This window comes from Schistocerca gregaria, unplaced genomic scaffold (genome assembly GCF_023897955.1).
Source record: "Schistocerca gregaria isolate iqSchGreg1 unplaced genomic scaffold, iqSchGreg1.2 ptg001023l, whole genome shotgun sequence".
Lineage (NCBI taxonomy): Eukaryota > Metazoa > Arthropoda > Insecta > Orthoptera > Acrididae > Schistocerca > Schistocerca gregaria.
Window position 1 is genome coordinate 42,501 of NW_026062371.1, and position 7,500 is coordinate 50,000.

Sequence of the window (7,500 nt, forward strand, 5' to 3'; positions counted from 1 at the left end):
TATCGCTTAACCTAACTGTGGCTGTACCAGTTTATCGCTTAACCTAACTGTGGCTGTACCAGTTTATCGCTTAACCTAACTGTGGCTGTACCAGATTATCGCTTAACCTAACTGTGGCTGTACCAGATTATCGCTTAACCTAACTGTGGCTGTACCAGATTATCGCTTAACCTAACTGTGGCTGTACCAGATTATCGCTTAACCTAACTCAATTTGTCCCTTAACCTAACTCAATTTGTCCCTTAACCTAACTCAAGTTGTCCCTTAACCTAACTCAAGTTGTCCCTTAACCTAACTCAAGTTGTCCCTTAACCTAACTCAAGTTGTCCCTTAACCTAACTCAATTTGTCCCTTAACCTAACTCAATTTGTCCCTTAACCTAACTCAAGTTGTCCCTTAACCTAACTCAAGTTGTCCCTTAACCTAACTCAAGTTGTCCCTTAACCTAACTCAAGTTGTCCCTTAACCTAACTCAAGTTGTCCCTTAACCTAACTCAAGTTGTCCCTTAACCTAACTCAAGTTGTCCCTTAACCTAACTCAATTTGTCCCTTAACCTAACTCAATTTGTCCCTTAACCTAACTCAAGTTGTCCCTTAACCTAACTCAAGTTGTCCCTTAACCTAACTCAAGTTGTCCCTTAACCTAACTCAAGTTGTCCCTTAACCTAACTCAAGTTGTCCCTTAACCTAACTCAAGTTGTCCCTTAACCTAACTCAAGTTGTCCCTTAACCTAACTCAAGTTGTCCCTTAACCTAACTCAAGTTGTCCCTTAACCTAACTCAAGTTGTCCCTTAACCTAACTCAAGTTGTCCCTTAACCTAACTCAATTTGTCCCTTAACCTAACTCAATTTGTCCCTTAACCTAACTCAAGTTGTCCCTTAACCTAACTCAATTTGTCCCTTAACCTAACTCAATTTGTCCCTTAACCTAACTCAATTTGTCCCTTAACCTAACTCAAGTTGTCCCTTAACCTAACTCAAGTTGTCCCTTAACCTAACTCAAGTTGTCCCTTAACCTAACTCAAGTTGTCCCTTAACCTAACTCAAGTTGTCCCTTAACCTAACTCAAGTTGTCCCTTAACCTAACTCAAGTTGTCCCTTAACCTAACTCAAGTTGTCCCTTAACCTAACTCAAGTTGTCCCTTAACCTAACTCAAGTTGTCCCTTAACCTAACTCAAGTTGTCCCTTAACCTAACTCAATTTGTCCCTTAACCTAACTCAAGTTGTCCCTTAACCTAACTCAATTTGTCCCTTAACCTAACTCAATTTGTCCCTTAACCTAACTCAATTTGTCCCTTAACCTAACTCAATTTGTCCCTTAACCTAACTCAATTTGTCCCTTAACCTAACTCAATTTGTCCCTTAACCTAACTCAATTTGTCCCTTAACCTAACTCAATTTGTCCCTTAACCTAACTCAATTTGTCCCTTAACCTAACTCAATTTGTCCCTTAACCTAACTCAAGTTGTCCCTTAACCTAACTCAAGTTGTCCCTTAACCTAACTCAAGTTGTCCCTTAACCTAACTCAAGTTGTCCCTTAACCTAACTCAAGTTGTCCCTTAACCTAACTCAAGTTGTCCCTTAACCTAACTCAAGTTGTCCCTTAACCTAACTCAAGTTGTCCCTTAACCTAACCCACGTTGTCCCTTAACCTAACCCACGTTGTCCCTTAACCTAACCCACGTTGTCCCTTAACCTAACCCACGTTGTCCCTTAACCTAACCCACGTTGTCCCTTAACCTAACCCACGTTGTCCCTTAACCTAACCCACGTTGTCCCTTAACCTAACCGACGTTGTCCCTTAACCTAACCCACGTTGTCCCTTAAACCTAACCCACGTTGTCCCTTAACCTAACCCACGTTGTCCCTTAACCTAACCCACGTTGTCCCTTAACCTAACCCACGTTGTCCCTTAACCTAACCCACGTTGTCCCTTAACCTAACCCACGTTGTCCCTTAACCTAACCCACGTTGTCCCTTAACCTAACCCACGTTGTCCCTTAACCTAACCCACGTTGTCCCTTAACCTAACCCACGTTGTCCCTTAACCTAACCCACGTTGTCCCTTAACCTAACCCACGTTGTCCCTTAACCTAACCCACGTTGTCCCTTAACCTAACCCACGTTGTCCCTTAACCTAACCCACGTTGTCCCTTTGCCTAACATAGTTCACTGCTCGGAATCTCTGGTGTCGTTGTTATCCTCATGTAGATGTCTTGCGAGTGTTGCTTACTTTCCACATATTCCTGCTATCCACTGTCAATTGTACTGCAATAGGACTATATCGCCGACCCCCCCCCTCCCCCCCCCTCTGTCCCCCTCTGTCCCCCTCTTTGTGTCTCTGTCCTCTCAAGCTGGTCGGTCTGGCGTTTGAGTGTTAAATGAGCCTCGCAGCTGTTCAGTTGCATTCAGATGTCGACGCCCTCAGTGTACGTCGTGGTATGGTCTGTGTCCATTGTCCGCTGATGTCGTACGCGTAACCCACACGCTGTACCGATCATCGGTCGTTACGTACAGAGTGAAGTAGTGTGATACGTGTGACCGTACGCTGGCTGTGCCCAACGGTGTCGAATCTCAATTTCCATATGTTGTGCTTGATGCTACTTGTCTCGTCTCCCAATAACAGCTAGGTTGCACTGTGGTACGCCGTAGAGGCGTGTGGGAGGAACGTACGAACGCATTGTATGTCACCCTGGGTCGCTGGGGGTGGTGGTGCGGTGAGTCAGGTCAGGTCAGGTCAGCGTGAGCCGTCTGATGTAGTGACGCGTGTATTCCGACTTTGTCGTATTGCCTCACACAAAGTGCTACCCTGGTGGACCGCGTTCCATATCTGGGACATGCCGCAGATGCCGGTTGACAGTGGATCGCGGAAGGTACATCGCATACGTGCGCGGGCCACCTTCCACGTGTTCTCTTCTGCACATGTCGCAGTGTGTATGTGGTCTGATGTAGCGTGTCGTGACACATGACATCCTGGCATGCAAGAATTGTTGAATTCGCAAATGTAGGTGGACATCTACGTTTACTGCCCAAGATACGCAAATGAACTGGAAATCCGTTGTTGAGCGGTTGTTCACGCTGGAGGTGAATCTGTGATGGCGACGATCGGTACAGCTATTAACCGGTTGTTTCAGCGGTACCCGCCACATCCACACGCGTGACTAGGCCCATGTGGGTATGAAGCGATACGCGGCGGTGGCTTGGTGGGACTGTTCCCGGCCGGTGAAGGGGGGCCGCCCGGCGTGTTGGCCGCGCGCTGCGTGGGCGCACGCGCAACAGGCGGCTGGTGGGGGGCGCCGAGTGGCAGGAGCGCCAGCCGACGGGCCCGGCAGGCGGCGCAGCTACGCTGCGGCGCACCCTGCACGCGGCGCCTGGCGGCCAAAGTTGGTTCAGCCGAGCCCGGTGCGAAGCGCGGTGGACATCTGCAGTGTGCTGGTCTGATTGAGGACTGTGTGCGTTGAGGATGCGCCGCCGCCTGGCACTCGGCGCCGCGACGCCGTCTGCTGCTCGGTCGCCCCAGCGGTTCTCGCAGGTGGTTTGTATCGCAGTTGTGCGGACGTGTTGGCGCGTGCGCTGTGCTGGGAGAGTTCGCTTCTGCACCCAAGTGGGGCTTTGCCCTTGTGTGGCGCTGGCGTTGGAGCTGCCGGTCACCATAGGTGGCGCGTGTTGTCTCCCGCCGGCAATGCCACGACAGCACGCTCCCGGGCCTCTGTCGGCAGCGGCAAGCTCAGTTGGGAGCAAGGGTGTTCGCACTAAAACCGTCTACTCGCCTAACTCCGGGCGATTGCGCCTCTCTCGAAACCGACCAAGTACCTAGGACGGCGCTGCGCGCCGCCGGGACCTGAGAGGGTTTCGAGGTGTATCGTGCAGGGGAGCTCGGCCTCCTCCTGTTTGCAGAATAATTGAGCGGACGCTTGCGTGTTCGCGCGGGCCCCCGGGACACACTCCCGGGCGGCCGGCTGCTCAGCTCTAGTTGACGCAGCTCCCTGGTTGATCCTGCCAGTAGTCATATGCTTGTCTCAAAGATTAAGCCATGCATGTCTCAGTACAAGCCGCATTAAGGTGAAACCGCGAATGGCTCATTAAATCAGTTATGGTTCCTTAGATCGTACCCACGTTACTTGGATAACTGTGGTAATTCTAGAGCTAATACATGCAAACAGAGTCCCGACCAGAGATGGAAGGGACGCTTTTATTAGATCAAAACCAATCGGATTGGCTTGTCTGGTCCGTTTGCCTTGGTGACTCTGAATAACTTTGGGCTGATCGCACGGTCCTCGTACCGGCGACGCATCTTTCAAATGTCTGCCTTATCAACTGTCGATGGTAGGTTCTGCGCCTACCATGGTTGTAACGGGTAACGGGGAATCAGGGTTCGATTCCGGAGAGGGAGCCTGAGAAACGGCTACCACATCCAAGGAAGGCAGCAGGCGCGCAAATTACCCACTCCCGGCACGGGGAGGTAGTGACGAAAAATAACGATACGGGACTCATCCGAGGCCCCGTAATCGGAATGAGTACACTTTAAATCCTTTAACGAGTATCTATTGGAGGGCAAGTCTGGTGCCAGCAGCCGCGGTAATTCCAGCTCCAATAGCGTATATTAAAGTTGTTGCGGTTAAAAAGCTCGTAGTTGGATTTGTGTCCCACGCTGTTGGTTCACCGCCCGTCGGTGTTTAACTGGCATGTATCGTGGGACGTCCTGCCGGTGGGGCGAGCCGAAGGGGTGCTTTCGCGTCCCGAGGCGGACCCCGTTTAAATCCTACCAGGGTGCTCTTTGTTGAGTGTCTCGGTGGGCCGGCACGTTTACTTTGAACAAATTAGAGTGCTTAAAGCAGGCAAGCCCGCCTGAATACTGTGTGCATGGAATAATGGAATAGGACCTCGGTTCTATTTTGTTGGTTTTCGGAACCCGAGGTAATGATTAATAGGGACAGGCGGGGGCATTCGTATTGCGACGTTAGAGGTGAAATTCTTGGATCGTCGCAAGACGAACAGAAGCGAAAGCATTTGCCAAGTATGTTTTCATTAATCAAGAACGAAAGTTAGAGGTTCGAAGGCGATCAGATACCGCCCTAGTTCTAACCATAAACGATGCCAGCCAGCGATCCGCCGCAGTTCCTCCGATGACTCGGCGGGCAGCCTCCGGGAAACCAAAGCTTTTGGGTTCCGGGGGAAGTATGGTTGCAAAGCTGAAACTTAAAGGAATTGACGGAAGGGCACCACCAGGAGTGGAGCCTGCGGCTTAATTTGACTCAACACGGGAAACCTCACCAGGCCCGGACACCGGAAGGATTGACAGATTGATAGCTCTTTCTTGATTCGGTGGGTGGTGGTGCATGGCCGTTCTTAGTTGGTGGAGCGATTTGTCTGGTTAATTCCGATAACGAACGAGACTCTAGCCTGCTAACTAGTCGCGTGACATCCTTCGTGCTGTCAGCGATTACTTTTCTTCTTAGAGGGACAGGCGGCTTCTAGCCGCACGAGATTGAGCAATAACAGGTCTGTGATGCCCTTAGATGTTCTGGGCCGCACGCGCGCTACACTGAAGGAATCAGCGTGTCTTCCTAGGCCGAAAGGTCGGGGTAACCCGCTGAACCTCCTTCGTGCTAGGGATTGGGGCTTGCAATTGTTCCCCATGAACGAGGAATTCCCAGTAAGCGCGAGTCATAAGCTCGCGTTGATTACGTCCCTGCCCTTTGTACACACCGCCCGTCGCTACTACCGATTGAATGATTTAGTGAGGTCTTCGGACTGGTACGCGGCATCGACTCTGTCGTTGCCGATGCTACCGGAAAGATGACCAAACTTGATCATTTAGAGGAAGTAAAAGTCGTAACAAGGTTTCCGTAGGTGAACCTGCGGAAGGATCATTACCGACTAGACTGCATGTCTTTCGATGTGCGTGTCGTGTCGCGCAACACGCTACCTGTACGGCAGTGGCCGTGCGCCGCGTGCGGAACCACGCGTGCCTCTCAAAACTAGCGGAAGTGTTGTTGTTGTGTGGTACGAGCGCTGAAGCTCTGGAGCGGCTGGCCTGCGGTACCTGGCGCCTGGCGCCGGTTTTGAATGACGTTCGCCCGAGTGCCTGTCCGCTCCGGTGTGGAGCCGTACGACGCCCATAGGCTGTGAGGCCGTTGGACACAAAAAAAATAGTGGAACAGGGGCCGTCAGACGCCTCAGTCCCGCAAATGCTACTGTCTTGAAAGAGACAGTGGGAGACTGAAAAGGAAAAGATCACCCAGGACGGTGGATCACTCGGCTCGTGGGTCGATGAAGAACGCAGCAAATTGCGCGTCGACATGTGAACTGCAGGACACATGAACATCGACGTTTCGAACGCACATTGCGGTCCATGGATTCCGTTCCCGGGCCACGTCTGGCTGAGGGTCGGCTACGTATACTGAAGCGCGCGGCGTTTGTCCCGCTTCGGAGACGTGGGAGTGTCGTGGTCGCCTGTGTGGCCGGCCGCGTCTCCTTAAACGTGCGATGCGCGCCCGTCGCCTGGCGGTTCGCATACCGGTACTTTCTCGGTAGCGTGCACAGCCGGCTGGCGGTGTGGCGTGCGACACCTCGTACAACGACCTCAGAGCAGGCGAGACTACCCGCTGAATTTAAGCATATTACTAAGCGGAGGAAAAGAAACTAACAAGGATTCCCCCAGTAGCGGCGAGCGAACAGGGAAGAGTCCAGCACCGAACCCCGCAGGCTGCCGCCTGTCGTGGCATGTGGTGTTTGGGAGGGTCCACTACCCCGACGCCTCGCGCCGAGCCCAAGTCCAACTTGAATGAGGCCACGGCCCGTAGAGGGTGCCAGGCCCGTAGCGGCCGGTGCGAGCGTCGGCGGGACCTCTCCTTCGAGTCGGGTTGCTTGAGAGTGCAGCTCCAAGTGGGTGGTAAACTCCATCTGAGACTAAATATGACCACGAGACCGATAGCGAACAAGTACCGTGAGGGAAAGTTGAAAAGAACTTTGAAGAGAGAGTTCAAAAGTACGTGAAACCGTTCTGGGGTAAACGTGAGAAGTCCGAAAGGTCGAACGGGTGAGATTCACGCCCATCCGGCCACTGGCCCCCGCCCTCGGCAGATGGGGCCGGCCGCCCGCGCGGAGCAATCCGCGGCGGGGTCGTGTCCGGTTGCCTTTCCACTCGCCGCGGGGTGGGGCCGTTCCGGTGTGCGGTGGGCCGCACTTCTCCCCTAGTAGGACGTCGCGACCCGCTGGGTGCCGGCCTACGGCCCGGGTGCGCAGCCTGTCCTTCCGCGGGCCTCGGTTCGCGTCTGTTGGGCAGAGCCCCGGTGTCCTGGCTGGCTGCTCGGCGGTATATCTGGAGGAGTCGATTCGCCCCTTTGGGCGCTCGGGCTCCCGGCAAGCGCGCGCGGTTCTTCCCGGATGACGGACCTACCTGGCCCGGCCCCGGACCCGCGCCGCTGTTGGCTCGGGATGCTCTCGGGCGGAATAATCGCTCCCGTCAGCGGCGCTTCAGCTTTGGACAATTTC

At 53.1% G+C, this 7,500-nt stretch overlaps 3 non-coding genes across 3 annotated transcripts in view; all 3 read left to right on the plus strand.

Annotated features, from left to right (window-relative positions):
• Nucleotides 1–3,986: 3,986 nt before the first annotated feature.
• Nucleotides 3,987–5,879, plus strand: LOC126327156 (small subunit ribosomal RNA). The gene has a single exon (XR_007561033.1). It is a non-coding gene; the product is annotated as a small subunit ribosomal RNA (ribosomal RNA).
• Nucleotides 5,880–6,241: 362 nt separating this feature from the next.
• LOC126327166 (5.8S ribosomal RNA) lies at nt 6,242–6,396 on the plus strand. Its single transcript, XR_007561042.1, has one exon. It is a non-coding gene; the product is annotated as a 5.8S ribosomal RNA (ribosomal RNA).
• A 188-nt stretch (nt 6,397–6,584) lies between these two features.
• LOC126327159 (large subunit ribosomal RNA) overlaps nt 6,585–7,500 on the plus strand; it is a 4,222-nt gene continuing 3,306 nt past the window's right edge. The window contains exon 1 of the ribosomal RNA XR_007561036.1: nt 6,585–7,500. This exon is cut by the window's right edge and continues 3,306 nt beyond it. This is a non-coding gene — a ribosomal RNA (large subunit ribosomal RNA).